The sequence below is a fragment of the Schistocerca cancellata genome, unplaced genomic scaffold, assembly GCF_023864275.1.
Source record: "Schistocerca cancellata isolate TAMUIC-IGC-003103 unplaced genomic scaffold, iqSchCanc2.1 HiC_scaffold_426, whole genome shotgun sequence".
NCBI lineage: Eukaryota > Metazoa > Arthropoda > Insecta > Orthoptera > Acrididae > Schistocerca > Schistocerca cancellata.
The window spans coordinates 4,001,558-4,019,125 of NW_026046443.1; the positions used below are offsets into that span (position 1 = coordinate 4,001,558).

A 17,568-nucleotide genomic window follows, 5' to 3' on the forward strand; every position below is an offset into this window, starting at 1 on the left:
GATATAAAAAAGGGGAACAGCATGGAAGACAAAACAAAACAAAACGGGGTGACTGTAAAATGGAGATAACAAAAAAACTGTTTAAAAGTAGCACATATAAAAGGCCACACACGGCGACGGTTAAAAGAACATGAAAAACTCGTAAGTCAACATTGTATTTAACGAGGTCATTATTAATTCTGTATATTAAAATACAATACATAAATACCTAGAAATACTAACACGTACCTGTAGCAATAAAGCAGTGTTGGGTCTGTCAGTCAAAAAAGTTACTATCACGTCAAAAAACGTTTAAATCTCGGAGTATGTGTTCGCCCTGCACACTAACAATGGCGATTATCGGAGATGCGAGGTTTACAGCACAAACTACATATCGCTGGAGATGTGAGGTTTTCATTATTGCCGCTAGATGGCAACACCGTTCAACTCGAAGATGGAAGGTTTCAACAGCCTATGTGGCATAATTTTCTACATTTGGTAATGCAGTTACGTGGATTTCATTGTCAGATGGAGTTACGAGGTTTTCATTGCCTAGCGACGAAATGAAACAAATAAAGGAGAATGTACACATGCCACATAATTTTATTAGCTTAGTGTATTCCTGTACGTTCGTATTAATTTGTGAACTGTTACACAATAAAATGTGTCACTGAAGTGTGGGATTCTCTGTTTTCTTGTACTTTTTGCCCTTTACAATTGCATCTATGTTCGGGGTAATTGTTCTTGTGCATCGTAGGCGCAGCGTGCAGTTTAAATTTCGATCAGACAATGCGTTTCTCAGGCGCGTCTTGTTACATTTCATTGCGGAGAACAGTTATTCACAATCATACATGGAACCGAACATTGATATTACTGTAGCCGCCAGTTTGTGCATATGAGGAAATCTAGTCTAAGGGAAGTGTCTGTAAAATTCCAAAATGTTTTTCTTGTTCTGAAATTTGTCTCTGTATTCTCTGTCACACTGCAGGTCAATAATTTCTAGTTGCAGCTCAGGACGAATCTCTTCAATATTCGCTGAATATGGAGAGGAGAACAGATCAGAATCACGGTCTAGTGCTGTCAGATCTTGAAAGCGTTGATCAAATTCTTCCTTAAGGGCAGCTAAACTATGTGAATAACGTTCACAGTCTTTGTGAACATCTTGCATGGATGATAATTTAGGAAAATGAGCTAGATTTCCTGTTTCCAGCTGACTCACCCAAAGTGTCAATTTCATTTTAAAAACTCGTATTCGATCTATGAAATGAGTAATTAGCAGATCTTTATCTTGTAGTGAAATGTTCAAAGCATTCAGATGGCTAGTTAAATCTGCTAAGAACGCGACATCACATTTCCATGAAGGCTTTTTCAGTTCAGGAACACACATGTTATTTATTTCCATGAACATATTTATCTCATCTAATAGGCAAAAATTCGATTTAATAATTCGCCACGATGCAACTGAACTCGGGCTCGTTTACTACCTATTTTTTTGCGTGGCTCATCTGTAAAGGGGGTTGGTAGTAAACGGTTGCATTTGCGCCCCTATTACTGTGTCTGATATTGGCTTGCTTTTGAAGAGCAGTGAATTGAACTATACACGTTCAGATTGAAACTTATTTATTCAAAAGAAACGCTATAACGTTGTGGCCATGCATTTTTAAGTTCACAAATAATAATTGGTGCAATTCGTACACTGTTTGTCTCACATCCACACACTTTCACTTTGTTCCTTCGCATACCCTGGCGTCCATGCTTGCACTCGCGGCACTTTGCCGCTCCCAACTCGCCACCACAACGGCCAACCACAAAAGACCTCGATTTTCCCGCTCACATCCACAGTCCTGAGTCGGGTTACATGACACCACAGTAGTCAAAATAATTGCTAAACATGGCCACAATTCGTTTACAGTATTTTATAATATTTAAATACTTAAATCTAAATACGTTATATAATTTTACAAATTATCACCACACTTATATAATTCGTTGCAATTAAAAGAAAACCAAAACACTATCCAACGGAACTACAACGTCCATCAAAACACAAACAAATATTTTCCGGTCTATTTTTGCCCAGCATATTATCTCTGCTGCCGTGCTTTAAATTTTAAACTACTTGAAAGAGTTCCATATTATCCCCTGTTACCTTACATACCCCCACTTCATGGCGACATTACCTTAGTAACGGCAACATGAAGTAGCACCAAATGGAGTGAACCCATATTACTTTATATATTAAACATTTTAATTATAACTATAATGGCACCAAAACACGTAGAACAGTGTTATAGTGGTGAGTTAATCAGTGTATGTACTGTCATTAGGAAACATACATACATAATCCAACAATGTATCCAACTCAAATATACAATTAGATAGTATCCTATTGAGTGACTGGGCAGGCAAAATAAATGCCCATTTTAGTCTATATGTAGGTTGCCCACCACTGCACATTAACACTTCCACTTTTTACACAGTTGTTTCTGTAAGTTGCACGAAGTTGTTGTAACCAGATCCTTTTGTTCACAGGTTTATGCATTGGAATACAGTCTTTCCAAACTTGCCAGCCAACAGCACTGTGCTTCCTCTCATTAGCCAAGCCATCCTATCCAAATTTAATCAGATCCTCATAAATCTTGCCTAGACATGCAGACCCAAATTTCCCAGGAATCAGGCTATCCAAATCCTCCCTGGAACATCCTGTTTTCACTGATCAGTTCTTATTGAGGTTTGTACAAATGAGAAACATGCACATAAATCAAACACAAACATGGCATAGTTGAATATATTCTATTTCACCCTTCAAATGTTCCCAGATCAGGACCTCCCACACTTCTACCCCCACGCACCGGTATCAACTCCAGGTGCCACAGATACATTAGAAATTTTAATCAAATCTCATTTTTTTTTTACAAACTATTTGCAGATTTCCTCCCTCCTATATTCTCCACATATTTATACAGAAATAGACTATATGTACAGTAGGTTTCATTTCCCGTATGACTTTCAACAAGGCTTCTATCACACCCACACCAGTTGTGCAAATCCATTGGACAACAGATTCCCTTATTGCAAAAATATACAGTATAATGAAGTTTGTTGACCACCAACAATGGCATCGCAACATACACAGTAACACAAATAATACTCCAATTATAAATACACGTATACATAGCCCCCAATAATTTTTTTAACTCGACAATAGTGTACATGGGAATCTCACTTCCTTAACTTTTATTCTTTTACCACATATTTTTTCAACTCCGTTACATTTCTCAGTCCAAATGGCTTTTTGGACACTGGATATACCAACCTATATGCATTAGGGTGTGGACAACCCGTTATCTCAAAGGGTCCATGGTATAATTCAAATAACTTTTTGATTTCGCCATCAATGTCACTGGATTTTTTCTTGTTCCTCACCAGCACCTTACCTCCCTCCTTGAACTTTGTTGTCTTATACCTTTCTCCATCCCTCCTCTGTCTCTCATGTCCTTTCTTTAACATTTGCTGTCTGGCCACCTGCATCTTCTCTTGACTTGTCAAGTCTTGAGATGGAGGAAAATCTATGTGTTCTGCTATTAGATTGTCAGGCTTGATATCTTTCATGAGCTCATAGGGTGAGAATCCTGTTGCACAACTCTTCACTGTGTTCATAAGATCCTCAAACACAGTTATATATTCTGCCCAAGTACTATGCTTTTTACTGCAATATGTCCTACATAGCCTACCCAGCTCCCTCATATACCTCTCAGCAGGGTTTCCCGCAGGGTGATACACTGAAATCCTTATATGCTTCATCCCAGATCTTTGCATAAGCTTCCCCCACACACTAGATACAAATTGTGCTCCATTATCAGACAGAACATTCTCTGGTTTTATAACATTCACAAAGTAATCTTTCTCTAGCTTGTTAATTATATTCTGGCTAGTGGCCTTTTTCAGTGGATACAGCCTTACAAACTTTGAGAATACATCAACAGCTAAAAGAACATACTTCACACCCCCTCGACCTGTTGGCAGCCTCCCAAATAAATCAATAGCCAGCAGTTCACCATTTCCTTTAGGAACAATATTCTGCATCTCTCCTTGTACTGCAATCGTATTATACTTCACTTTTTGACATTTGTCACAAGAAGCCAACTGTCTCTTTACTCTCCTGGCCATGTTGTTAAAACTAACATAGTCCTGCAGTATTTCCAAACATTTTTGAGCCCCATAATGCCCATGGCTAAGGTGGATGTAATTTATTAATTTTTCCACATGCTCATTTGGAAAACATACCTTCCACTCCTCTTTGTCCAAATTTCTTCGTCTAAATAAAATACCTTTATAAATTCTATAATATTTAGCTATTTTTTCATGTTCTTTACTTCCAAAGTTTGTTTTGATAAACTTCAAGGTTTGGTCCCCATTCTGAAGTCTCCTCATGTCCTTACAGATGGATCTGATTTCCTTCTCTCCACCCACTCCTTTCATATACAATATCTGTAGTTCTTTCTCGTCTCCATTCGCTTCATGTTCTTCTCCAATGAAAGGTAATCTTGATAAGGCATCAGCCACATTGTTGTCTGTGCCCTTAATATATCTTATCTCATAGTTAAACTGCTGCAAAAACATGGCCCATCTCATGAGTCGATTATTTAACAGCTTACATTCTTGCAAATAGCTCAGAGCCTTATGGTCTGTGTAAACAATCACTTTCCTACCTTCCACATATATCCTGAACTTCTGAAATCCAAAAACTATGGCTAAAAGTTCCTTCTCTGAGATACCATACATCAATTCATGTTTGGATAGCATTCTGCTTGCAAAAGCGATTGCCCTGTGCTCGGTCTTCCCATCTACTGCCCTCTCCTGAAATAGCACTGCCCCTATCCCATAATCTGAGCTGTCTGCCCCAATACAGAAAGGCAAAGACAAATCTGGATAGAACAAAATTTTGCTGTTTTTTAAGCTATTCTTGATGGCTTTAAATTCCCGGTCACAGTCAGATGTCCAGCACCAGGTTACACTTTTCTTTAATAGTCTACATAAGTTAGGTGAATTCAGGCTATAATCACTTATGTACTTCCTATAGAATGAACATAGTCCTATAAATGATTTCAATTGTTTCCTGTTCGTTGGCACCTTGCAGTCAACAATAGCCTTGATTTTCTCTTTATTGGGCAGAATGCCATCAGGAGTTAACTGATGACCGAGAAATAGTAATGTCGCTTGAAAAAATTCACACATACTTAACTTAAGGGTCATCCCCCCTTTAGATATAGCCTTGAATACATCCTCCAACAGCTGACAGTGCTCTTGCCAATTGCTACTCGTAATCAAAATGTCATCTATGTACACGGTCAATTTTCTCATTAGTTCATCACCCAACACATGACTTAAAGCCCTTACAAAAACTGCTACAGATATTGATAAACCAAATGGCACAACTGTAAACATATAAGTCCTGCCCTCAAATAAGAAAGCAGTGTACTTTCTGCTCTCTTCAGCCAATTGCACCTGCCAGAACCCTGAAGTCAAATCAACACTTGACAGAATTTTAACATTATAAAATTTTTGCAACAGCTCATCCATGTTCTCTGGCTGATCATTTTCTTTGACTATTATTTTATTTAGCTTTCTTGCATCCAGTACTATTCTTATAGAACCATCCCTCTTTTTCACCACTACTATTAGATTACAATACTCACTCCTCCCCATTTCCAGTATGCCCCACTTCAACATCATCTGTATCCTTGCCCTTACAGCCTCTCTATTAGCTGTTGCTATAAGATAAGGTTTGGCCCTTATCACTTCATGTGGCAATACCCTCAAAACATAACTGAAATCTACGACTTTTCCAGGTCTGTCAGAGAACACATGCTTATGCTTACACAACAAACCTGTAAGCTGCACCTTTTGTTCCTCATTTAAATGTCCCATTTCATTCACTTTGTCATGTATCTGCTGTTCAGTGCAGATCTCATCACCTACCTCTTCTATCCTTTGTAAATGAGTAATAGTCTCACCTCCTTTTAATTCCCCTTTAAATTTTATTCTTCGTCTATTTCCACCAGCATCAAATTCTACCATTCTGTCCTTTACAAAAATGCTACAGTCATACTTGTACAAGAAGTCCATACCCAAAATTACATTCAATGCCAAACCCTTCACCACAAAGCAACTAATATCAAAACAATACTCAATACTATTAAATTCCAGTAATACTTCCCTGCTGATGGGCTTGCTACATGTCCCAGTTGCTGTCTTAATTTTGACTCCTGTAACTGGTAATTCTATTAATCCTAAACCTTTAATTTGTTGCCAGAAAGATTCAGAGATTTCAGATAAACTTGAGCCAGAGTCTAATAATGCTATATCTGCAACTCCTCCCACACTGATATCAATTATTGGCTGTATCACCTCTATTTCTACTCTGCTCAGCCCTGATTCCTGTAATAAATCTCTTTCTACTTCACTCCTGCTTTCCTCTTGCATAATGCAAATATCTTTAGGTCTTTCTCCAAAACATACATCAGTATCCCCTTCAAACAGATCCTTAATAGCAAACTCAACATTCTCTTCTTCACTTAATTCTTCCAATTTTCTGGCAATTTTAAATTTTATTTTACCCCATTCTTCAGGCATCAAAGCTTTATGTAATTTTGCATAGGACACCCAATCACTCAAATCATAATCAGCCTCCTCCTTTCCTAACCATCCACAATTAACATCTTTGAGACTTGCATCATCAGTTAAGAAAACATAGGTTTCAATTTTATCTTCTGGGCAACCTACAGCAACATTCTCCATATCATTACACATTTCCATATCCACACTGAAGTCATTATCACTACCACAGTTAACACCTGCACCCAGAAGCACAGTAACCTTATCAGTAGGTGATTTACCAGGATTTTCCACATTGTTAAATACACCACTCATATTAGCCTTTACATCACACTGAATAACCCTCGCCTCACCTTTTCCACAATTCTCCATACTATTTCCAATAGACATCTCTACCCATTCATCACACCCATTATTACTGTGAACATTGCCCCTTAATTTCATATCCACTTCTGTTCCCCCTTTTGATGAAACTACCTCTGTCTCTGATCTTTCAATGAATTTTGCTGCACACAAACCAATATTGTCCTCTGCTTGTAATTTCTCTTCCCTTTTAAACATGTCATCAATGTAAAACTCCCACTGTTCATTGCTGATATTAGCCTTGTTCCCTTTTTTCCTCTTATACCTTTTATCTGTATTTCTATAATTGTTAAAACCCCTCCATAGATTTTCATTACCTAAGACAGCATCTATATGACATATCCCAATTTCTCTATTTTCCTTGCTGACTTTATTACTCATCCCATCATGTCCTTGTCTGGCCCTGTTCACATAATTACCAGCCCCCCTGCAGACCTTAAGTGAGGCATCAATTAGTTTTTTGATTGCCTACCCTGTCCATTTGCATCTGGCATTCCTACTCTCATACCTTCTCTATCACTCCTCATCTGATCAAAATTGTCTCTTCTCCCTCCAAAATTTCTGTTATACCTTTGTGGCTTGCTTCTCCAAGGAGGAGTATGTGGCACAACTTCACAAGAAGAAGGGACCGGTTGGTAGGAATGTTGTGAGGCATCAGGGGACCACAAATTTAGCATTGGAGGGCAGCGTGGAGGGTACACATCGTAGAGGGAGACCAAGAGATGAATACACCAAGCAGATTCAGAAGGATGTAGGTTGCAATAAGTACTGGGAGATGAAGAAGCTTGCACAGGATAGAGCAGCATGGAGAGCTGCATAAAACCAGTCTCAGGACTGAAGACCACAACAACAACAACAACGTGAGTGTAAGCTTTGAAACTACCAATGAAGTAGTATCACAACACTCTGCTGCCATTAACATTGTCAGTGCCAAGATAGTCATAACTGTAACACTGACACCACGGTGATAAAACTTTTCATGCCTACCTACGCCACAGGTGTTGAACAGATTGAAATAATGTACGATAAAACAATTATTCAGATAGTTAAGCGACATAAAAATTTCAAATGTAATGAGAGACTGTAATCCGGTAGCAGATATAGGAAGAGAACACAGTAAGAAAACGTAGGCTTGGGGGAAGGGGTGAAAAGGAAGGCACCTGATAGAATTTTGCACAGTGCAAAATGTAATCACGCCAACACTTTCCTTAAGAATCATGAAAGAATAATACATATTCTGAACAGACTTTTCGAAACCTGATTTTAAATTGTAAGACGTTTCCTGGTGCAGGCGCATACCGACGATAATTTATTTCTTACAAACAGCAATTTACAACTAAAGACGCATTAAATGGTAGAAAATTAACGAGATGGAACCCGAATAAGTTAAGACCTAGAGTTTTTCGATACTCTTAACAGTATCATAAGGCAACAAGGGGCATGAAAGGGAAGCAGTGGTTGGAAAGGCAGTGAGACAGGGTTGTAGCCTCTCCCCGATGTTATTCAATCTGTATATTGAACAAGCAGTAAAGGAAACAAAAGAAAAATTCGGAGTAGTAATTAAAATCCATGGAGAAGAAATAACAACTTTGAGGTTCGCCGATGACATTGTAATTCTGTCAGAGACAGCAAAGGACTTGGAAGGGCAGTTAAACGGAATGGACAGTGTCTTGAAAGGAGGATATAAGATGAACATCAACAAAATCAAAGCGAGGATAATGGAATGTAATCGAATTAAGTCGGGTGAAGCTGAGGGAATTAGATTAGGAAATGAGACACAATGAGTTTTGCTATTTGGGAGCAAAATATTATGGTCGAAGTAGAGAGGATATAAAATGTAGACTGGCAATGGCAAGGAAAACATTTCTGAAGAAGATTCAAAAATGGTTCAAATGGCTGTGAGCACTATGGGGCTTAAGTTCTGAGGTCATCAGTCACCTAAAACTTAGAACTACTTAAACCTAACTAACCTAAGGACATAACACACATCCATGCCCGAGGCAGGATTCGAACTTGCGACCGTAGCGGTCGCCCGGTACCAGACTGTAGCGCCTAGAACCGCTCGGCCACTCCGGCCGGCTCTGAAGAAGAGAAATTTGTTAACACCGAGTATAGATTTAAGTGTCAGGAAGTCGGTTCTGAAAGTATTTGTATGGAGTGTAGCCATGTATGGAAGCGAAACATGGACGATAAATAGTTTGGACAAGAAGAGAATAGAAGCTTTCGAAATGTGGTGCTACAGAAGAATACTGAAAATTAGTTGGGTAGTTCACATAACTAATGAGGAGGTATTGAATAGAATTGGTGAGAAGAGGAGTATGTGGCACAACTTGACAAGAAGAAGGGACAGGTTGGTAGGACATGTTGTGAGGCATCAGGGGATCACAAATTTAGCACTGGAGTGCAGCGTAGAGGGTAAAAATCGTAGAGGGAGACCAAGAGATGAATACACTAAGCAGATTCAGAAGGATGTAGGTTGCAGTAAGTACTGGGAGATGAAGAAGCTTGCACAGGATAGAGTAGCATGGAGAGCTGCATCAAACCAGGCTCAGGACTGAAGACCACAACAACAACAACAACAACAACGTGAGTGTAAGCTATTGACACTACCAATGAAGTAGTATCACAATACGCAGCTCCATCTCTAAACTGCCATTGACATTATCAGTGCTAAGACAGACATAACTGTAACACTTGGTTTGGAGGGAAGAGACCAAACATCGAGGTCATCGGTCTCATCGGATTAGGGGAGGATGGGAAAGGAAGTTGGCCGTGCCCTTTCAAAGGAACCATCCCGGCATTTGCCTGGAGCGATTTAGGGAAATCACGGAAAACCTAAATCAGGATGGCCGGACGCGGGATTGAACCGTCGTCCTCCCGAATGCGAGTCCCGTGTGCTAACCACTGCGCCACCTCGCTCGGTACTGTAACACTGACACCACGGTGATACAACTTTACATGCCTACCTACACCACGGGTGCTGAACAGATTGATATAACGTACGGTAAAAGAGATTATTCAGATAGTTAAGAGAGACAAAAATTTAAACTGTAATGAGAGACTGGAATGCGGTAGCAGATATAAAAAGAGAACACAGTAAGAAAACGTAGGCTTGGAGGAAGGGGTCAAAAGGAAGGCACCTGATAGAATTTTGCATAGAGGATAATGTAATCATCGCCAACACTTTGCTTAAGGATCATGAAAGAATAATAAGTATTTTGAACAGACTTTTCGAAACCAGATTTTAAATTGTAGGATGTTTCCCGGTGCAGACGCGGACCGACGATAATTTATTTGTTAGAAACAGCAATTTACAACTAAAGACACAGTAAACGGTAGCAAATTAAGGAGATGGAACCTGAATAACTTAAGACTTAGAATTTTTCGATAATCTTAACGGTATCAAAAGGCAACGACTGACTGAAACAGAGGAAGGGGTCCACTACAGTGCGAATAGCTATCTTTGAGAGAAGAAGTGGTGAATGCAGCAGAGGATGTAAATGGGAAAAAGATACAGTAGAAATCCTTGGATAAAACATGATATATTGAATTTAATTAACAACAGAGGAAAATATAAAGTAGGCCATGGGGGATAGAGATGTCTAAAACCGACGTTGACATGGGGTCAGAAATCGCAATAGCGATTTTGCACTTGGAAAACATATGGGCCGACATTAAATAAGAAAGAATAAAGAAAACTTTGCCCAAAGGAGAAGCGACTGTCAAGAGCTAATTTGGCAGGCTAGAACTAAGCAAATAAGAGAAAGCTACACTACTGGCCATTAAAATTGCTACACCACGAAGAAGATATTCTACAAACGCTAAATTAACCCACAGGAAGAAGATGCTGTGATATGCAAATGATTATCTTTCCAGAGCATTCACCCGAGGTTGGCGCCAGTGGCGACACATACAACGTGCTGACATGAGGAAAGTTTCCAGCCGATTTCTCATACACAAACAGCAGTTGGCCAGCGTTGCCTGGTGGAACGTTGTTGTGATGCCTCGTGTAAGGAGGAGAAATGCGTACCATCACGTTTCCGACTTTGATAAAGGTCGGATTGTAGTATATCACGACTGCGGTTTATCGTATCGCGACATTTCTGCTCGCGTTGGTCGAGATCCAATGAATGTTAGCAAAATATGGAATAGGTGGGTTCAGGAGGGTAATACGGAACGCCGTACTGGATCCCAATGGCCTAGTATCACTAGCAGTCGAGATGACAGGCATCTTATCCGCATGGCTGTAACGGATCGTGCAGCCACGTCTCGATCCCTGAGTCAACAGATGGGGACGTTTTCAAGACAACAACCATCTGCACGAACAGTTCGACAACGTTTGCAGCAACATGGACTATCAGCTCGGAGACCATGCTGTGGTTACCCTTGACGCTGCATCACAGACAGGAGCGCCTGCGATGGTGTACTCAACGACAAAGCTGGTTGCACGAATGTCAAAACGTCATTTTGTCGGATGAATCCAGGTTCTGTTTACAGCATCATGATGGTCGCCTCCGTGTTTGGCGATATCGCGGTGAACGCACATTGGAAGCGTGTATTCGTCATCGCCATACTGGCTATCACCAGGCGTGATGGTATGGTGTGCCATTGGTTACACGTCTCGGTCACCTCTAGTTCGCATTGACGGCACTTTGAACAGTGGACGTTACATTTCAGATGTTTTACGACCCGTGGCTCTACCCTTCATTCGATCCTTGCGAAACCCTACATTTCAGCAGGATAATGCGCGACAGCATGTTTCAGATCCTGTACGGGCATTTCTGGACACAGAACATGTTCGACTGCTGCTCTGGGCAGCACATTATCCAGATTTCTCACCAACTGAAAACGTCTGGTCAATGGTGGGCGAGCAACTGTCTCCTCACAATACTCCAGTCACTGCTCTTGATGAACTGTGGTATCGTGTTGAAGCTGCATGGGCAGCTGTACCTGTACACGCCATCCAAGTTTGACTCAATGCCCAGGCATATCGTTACTACGGCCAGAGGTGGTAGTTCTGGGTACTGATTTCTCAGGATCTATGCACCCAAGTTGCGTGAAAATGTAATCACATGTCAGTTATAGTACAATATATTTGTCCAATGAATACCCGTTTATCATCTTTATCATCTGTATTTCTTCTTGGTGTAGTAATTTTAATGGCCAGTAGTGTAGAAGGTGGAAGGAATATGTAGAGAGGAAGATGGGCTATACAAACTAACATGAACAGAATGTTAGATTCCTGTGAAATGTGTAATCACGGAAGACAGCACTGATCCTACCACTTCGATAAGTAGACAGATTGAACAAAGGCAAACCAGTATCTGCATATTTAGATAAAGGTTTTGACAATCTTAACTGAAAGACAGTCTTTGAAGCTCTGGAGCTATCACCGATAGAACACAGGAACACAAGATTATCTACAACTTGTACAGAAACCAAACTGCAGTTCTAAGACTTCAATGACTTGAAAAAAGAAGCAGTAATTGAGAAGTTAGAAGTAAGAGGACACTGTCAATAGCAAAAAAGAGTTTCTGAAAATTTGTTTTTTCACGTCGAATATAAATTTTAATGGTTGCGTAATATTTTATAAAGCTATTTGTGTGGAGTGTAGCCTTGTATGTAAGTGAAACGTGGACGTTGAACAGCCCTGTCAAGAAGATAATTGACGTTTTCAGAACGTAGTGATAAAAAAGAATGCTATCTTTAGATACGAATATCGTATAACTAAAGAAGAGGCACTCAATTAAACGCAGGAGGAAGAGGAAATTATGGTTCAACTTGTCTAAAAGAGGGGTTAGTTGACAGGAGATATTATGAGGCGTCAAGGAATCGTCAGTTTGGTAACGGAGGCTAAATTGTAGAGAGAGACCAAGCCTTACCAACGCTAAGCAGATTAGAATGAATGTAGGATGCAGTAGTTACGTAGAGATGAAGAGGCCTACACAGGACAGACTACTGTGAGGCACTGTATCAACACGAAGATGTTTCTTGTTAATGCAGCCCAACAGCAAATAACATCACATTTCATTAGGTAGATCAGCTGCGTATTTATTACCAGAGTGTTTGTTTAATATGACCTCAAGCGCACAACTTGTAAGGGAGGCCAGAAACAAAAGATGTTCAGAGACGGGCTGAAGATGACATTCACATTGATAAAACAGGCAACCAGAAAGCAAATTTTAATGTACACAGTTCATGCAGACAGCCTCTGACTGAAACTAGAAACACTCAAAAATTGGCAGGAAAATTAGGTTCCTCCAGTTGTAATTCAAATATGGCTCTGAGCACTATGGGACTTAACATCTGAGGTCATCAGTCCCCTAGACTTAGAACTACTTAAACCCAACTAACCTAAGGACACCACACACATCCATGCCCGAGGCAGGTTTCGAACCTGCGACCGTAGCAGTCGCGCGGTTCCGGACTGTAGCGCCTAGAACCGCTCGGCCACATCGGCTGGCAGTGGTTTCCATTGCCTGCTGCATCCTCATGCCGTTGATCATTGCTGATTCTTCCGCGTTTCAGGGCAGTTTCCCATCTCTAGGACAAGATCGTGCCCCGAACCTCTGTCTTCTCCTCCTCCCTCTTTGACAAGGCCATTGGCACTTGCTCAAGAAAGGCAAAGGTCCCTATTTCGAGTCTCGGTCCGGCACACAGTTTTAATCTGCCTGGAAGTTTCATACCAACGCACACTCCGCTGCAGAGCGAAAATTTCATTCTGAAATCGATTCATTCAGTTGTAGTTACATGTATGAGTTGAATTATCCATTCATTCCTTTGAGTGAAACTGTTCTGTGGGAGCAACCGTATGAAAACAATAGATTTAGTCGTGTGGACTACTCATTCATTGTTTTGAGTGAAACTATTCTGTGGGAGCTACCAAATGAATGCACCAGACATTACAGACGAAAGTAACACACCACAGCCTAAAGTGTGAGAATGTTCATAAGACCACTGATATTAACATCGTTGCACAACTGACGCAGCACGTCCAAGGTGTGACAGTTCTCCGAAAGGACCATCCTTCCACTCGGAAGGTGACAATTTGACCTCTTTCGAACTTTCTCATTTGGCTGTAGGAAGCATGAATGCATCTCTGTTGCATGGTTGCCTGCTTGCTTTATACGTTTTCACTCCACCGAGTCTTCTAGCTGTGAGCATTCCCTGTTAAAGAGTAGACACAGACGGCGCTCTGGTAGCTATACCACTACGCTGTCTGTTGGTGGACAACGTTGAAATCTTTACCAGTGCATCAACTATCCCACTGATCAAAACTGACATCGTCTTTCTAGTGTATTAATTTTGTCCAGCTGTGTATTTCAGGAAAAAGAGAAATTAGTAATATAAGACACCTAGGAACGAAATAAATAGGAAGCGCTGAAAAGTCAAGGTGAAATACTTGCAGGAAAAGTATGAACAAAACCGAAAAGAAATGGGCGGGGGGGGGGGGGGGGAGAACCTGGACGGATGAGGGGAAAAAAGGGGTGGGGATCGTATCCGGCAGCATACTCTTGAATAGCATAAAGAGTAGGACGCCAGGAAGATCTACGAAAATGGAGTAGGGACTTGTGTTTTTCACGCATTGTGTCTTTTGATTGCTTATCTAAACAAATGGGACTTTGCTGCAAAATCGTAGCTGTGGGACTGTTTCCATGCCGCCATACCTAACAGTTGAAGCGCTACTGTGGGACTCTGTTTATTTTGAGCATTCCCAACTGTGTTCTGGGATAGCAATGGGGCTTAGTTTCTGATACGGTCAGGCTGGACGCTCAATTATTTTCACCATATTTAGGTGATTGATTCTGAAATAGTTCCGCCCGGCTTTAAATATGTGTAAACGATCCGCACCTGTCCTCTAGGAGTTCAGTAGGCTCTCAGCCGTGATAGCGTGCGGAACTGTCCCATGGGCTAGCCATCACTCCGCTCTCGGCGTTGTTTACCTCCGCGTCCCGGTACTGGTGTTTATAGAGTCCAATTCTACCGTACCTCATGGCGCACTCTTGTCGCCGTGCGAGGATCAAAGTAACGTTTCAGGCCGGACATCCACGACCAAGAGATTTTGAAGTTGGACAGTTCATACGAGAGGATCTGCGTTTAAACACCCCCGTACGTGATAGGAATATATTTTTCCATCGCAGGAAGAGTTGTATACATCAAGATGTCGACTGAGGTGTTATGCGTTGAAGTTGTGCAACGCACGCCGTCAGATTAAAACAATATGATGGACGTGCGGCTCCATGCGGATCATGCGGAATTCGGTGTCCGAACTTTGTGGGTGTTTGAGTTCCCATTCGAGGTGCCTCAGGAAGCGGTCATTGCCGCTTTCCTGCCATATGGAAACGTCTTGGGTCATCTGGCGGAGAAGTGGCAAACATTTACCACCTACCCAGTGTTAAATGGCGTCCAGCTGACCAAAACTGAGCTGACGAAACACGTTCCATCGTACCTGATGATTGGCGGTTTGCAGGCCATCGTCATGTATGATGGCCAGCCACGAACATGCTCTGGATGTGGCCAGAAGGACGTGTCCAGTCAGAATGTTTACGCCGACGTCTGATACAGACTTCAGGATACAGCTGAAGCCTCGTCAGCGCCACCCAACCGCGGCGCAACACGACGACGAGACCAGCATAGGGTCACCCCCAGTGCTTGCACTTGGAACATTCACTCTCGAGAGCGTGGCGGACGACCCTGCCCGAACCATTAACGTCTAACTAGATGCCGTGGCGACTCCTTTTATCCAGACCGTTGGGTTCTTCTTCTTCCGTGTCCGGATGCACCAATTATATCTTCCCTTCCCAGTAATTAGCAACGTAGATTGCTTTGTCATTGACTTTCAAAATATCATCTTTAGTGCATGTTATAGACATATCTGGGCAGATCAGTAGGTGGTCCAAGTCCTGTATTGCTCCGCATTCACACCTGTCGCCATCACTGTAACCCCATTTAAATAGGTTTGATTTGCACCCAGTTACTCCAGTGCGCAGCCGGTTTAATGACCTCCAAGTTGTAAAAGGTAATTGAAATCCTGCAGATCCCGCCTCAAGTAGTTCCATTGTGGAGTGTGGCACCATTTCTTCCCAAAGAGATAGCCGCCTTGCGGCGGGCTTGGTGGCGAGCTCTTCAGTAGTTTCAATGAAACTCCTGCGGGATTTCAGCCGGACACGTTGTTTTCGGTGCATATGCATCGGGTGTCGAGGATCAAAACCAAAGACCGTTGGGTGATGGGCGACTACATTCTGATTTGGAAAAACACATTAACAAGAAACAGCGTCATCCAGGAAGCGCAAGAAACGCCGACTAACACTCTCCGATGACACTCTCCTTCAGATGGCCTCACGAGATGACCTACCATATTGCGTCCACTCACATGGTACGACCACTCCTGACGCCCCTCCTGTGACGAATCCTCTCTCAATCCAGAACTCGACGTTGCCAGTACATGAGGACGACACAACACCAGCAGCTATTGTCGCAGCGCCTGCTTCCTCCGCTCCGACAGTAAACGACTGTCATCGACGTCAGCATCCTGGGCAAATGATGTTCAAGGAGCGGATGGGACCACCAGCTTGTCTGGGCGAGAGCATCCCATGGAGGCGCCTGAGCTGGCGCCCCGCCAGTAATCATGAACACTGTGGCAAACCCATCTGGTCCACACATGCAGGAGATTTCCATTCTGCATATTTGTCCGCCGCTCGTGGTCTCGCGGTAGCGTTCTCGCTTCCCGAGCACGGGGTCCCGGGTTCGATTCCCGGCGGGGTCAGGGATTTTCACCTGCCTCGAGATGACTGGGTGTTTGTGTTGTCCTCATCATTTCATCATCATCCAGGAAAGTGGCGAAATTGGACTGAGCAAAGATTGGGTAATTGTACGGGCGCTGATAACCACGCAGTTGAGCGCCCCACAAACCAAACATCATCAAACATCATCCCATTCTGCATAAGCTGCAAGGGACTGTACACTGCAATTACGTGTCGACACAATGAATCTTGCCACCATCCGAACCCCTCACAAACTCGCCATGTTCCTAAATCCCATCTACTCTGCGGATGTGGATATTGCACTCCTACAGGACATGTTTGTCGCTGACTTCCAAGTGCCCACTGGGTACACCACCTACGTTTCTCACGCCTCCGACACTGGTAGTGGTGTCACCATTCTCCTACACGATGGCTCCCTACAGACGATGTCACACACCTTCCCACTCCACAGGGTATGGCCCTCACCCTATTTGGTGTGCGTTTCATTAACATCTACACACCGTTGGCTCTAGCCGCAGTCATGACCGTCATACATTCCTTGCTGAGAAGGTCACAACGTACTTCACACGCTCACAAGACGATTTGCTGCTCGACACAAGGGCCTGCTGACCGACTCCCACAGTATTCACCTTGTGTGGCTATCTTGATGATCATCGATCGCCTGCGGCTCATTGGCACTTGGACAAAGCTCCATGGAACCCAACCAGTGTGCTGCCCCTGAGTAAAAATTCACTCATATTTTATCAGCAGAGCCTCCCCCTACCCTCAAACTACCAAAGTAAATGGTCACATACATAAATAATATTGATTGTTACAACCTTTTATTAATCTTTACTTATTTATA

General features: G+C 42.2%; 1 protein-coding gene across 1 annotated transcript in view; it reads right to left on the reverse strand.

Annotated features, from left to right (window-relative positions):
• The window catches only part of LOC126124780 (estradiol 17-beta-dehydrogenase 2-like), a 96,743-nt gene that overhangs the window by 78,042 nt on the left and 1,133 nt on the right, over positions 1 to 17,568 (reverse strand). The gene's annotated exons all lie outside the window — the stretch shown is intronic.